The 1,446-nt window shown below is 34.1% G+C and overlaps 1 pseudogene; it reads left to right on the forward strand.

The window, feature by feature from the left end:
* Nucleotides 1-1,446, forward strand: part of LOC102589510 (cysteine-rich receptor-like protein kinase 10) — a 3,786-nt pseudogene that overhangs the window by 1,092 nt on the left and 1,248 nt on the right.

Below are 1,446 nucleotides of genomic sequence, written 5' to 3' on the forward strand. Positions count from 1 at the left end.
AAAAAAAGAAAGTAAGACACTTAAATTGAGATGGGACAGGACGGGGAAGTATTGTTTTACATCCATAGGAAGGGAATAACCATCATACAGAGCTTGCTTATTCATTTCAAGATTCACTCAGCTCTATCACACATTTTCACAAAATATAAACACTGTTGTCAAAGGTGAGCTTAAGCCCTGCAGCAAGGCTCAAAAACATATTGAGTAGTTCGCCTTGTTTAATATGTGCTTCAGTGCCGTTATCAAGGTTCTAAAACATACTTTTTCTTGTCGATGAGGCGACACTAAACAATTGATATATCACATTATCATAAAAGGAAATCAATTTCTTTGTACATATACAACAACAACAACAACATATCTTAGAGCTTTTTTGTGACTTCTGCTTTTGATAACACCATATAAACATGATAACTTTCTTTACAGCCTCGGACGAAGAAGAAGAAGACCATCGCGGTAGCAAGAGAAGTTTACTAGCTATTCTTTTGCCAACGATCACGATCACCATTATCGTAATAAGTTCAATACTTTGTATCTTAAAAAAGAAAACTGTAAGATCAGAAGGTAACTAATATATATCAATTCCTTGTCACTCTTTCTTTTAAACGACTAATCGGAATATAGTGGAACTTAAAAGTTTTACCTTTGATTATAGGTATCGAGGAATTGAACGAAAAAGCTATAGGTCGTAATCTGAAAGTTTTCAGCTTTGATCAAATAAAAGAAGCTACAAACAATTTCTCCATAAAAAACAAGATTGGAGAGGGAGGCTATGGACCTGTTTATAAGGGTATTGGTAACTCAACTAGTCGAGATTTTTGGGTACTTTGACTAAAATCTATGGAGAAATTCGAGACAAAAATCAAAATGTGAAATTGACGAAAATAGAATAGCTTGTACATAGAGAGTTCTATATCTTTAGGATTCTCTTCTTGATCAGTATTTCCTCCTCGGAATACTTTGTAAGTTTTCCACATAACGTCTCATAGTTAAGACATGCATATAACTCTAGTTTTAGATATTTGAATTACTTTTTAACCATCTCCGGCTCTCTGTACCTCTGAATCTTAAAATTTAGATCATGAAGGATCCGCGACCTCTAAACCATACTCCTTATTGTTCCAGGGAAGGTTAAGTGATGGACAGGAAATCGCAGTAAAACGTCTTTCAGAATGCTCTAAGCAAGGAGTAGAAGAGTTTCAGAATGAGGTCTCACTTGCTTCAAAGTTGCAACATGTCAATGTTCTACAACTTCAGGGATTTTGCATCGAAAAAGAAGAGAAAATACTGATTTATGAGTGTTTATGAGTACATGTCAAATAGAAGTTTGGATTTCTACCTTTATGGTGCGCGTAATAAACTCTTAACTCATTATAAAATTATTCATAGTATACTTGACAATGCTTACATATTGTTTAAACAAACATTTAGGAACAGAGAACTTCA

This window comes from Solanum tuberosum, unplaced genomic scaffold (genome assembly GCF_000226075.1).
Source record: "Solanum tuberosum cultivar DM 1-3 516 R44 unplaced genomic scaffold, SolTub_3.0 scf00047, whole genome shotgun sequence".
Lineage (NCBI taxonomy): Eukaryota > Viridiplantae > Streptophyta > Magnoliopsida > Solanales > Solanaceae > Solanum > Solanum tuberosum.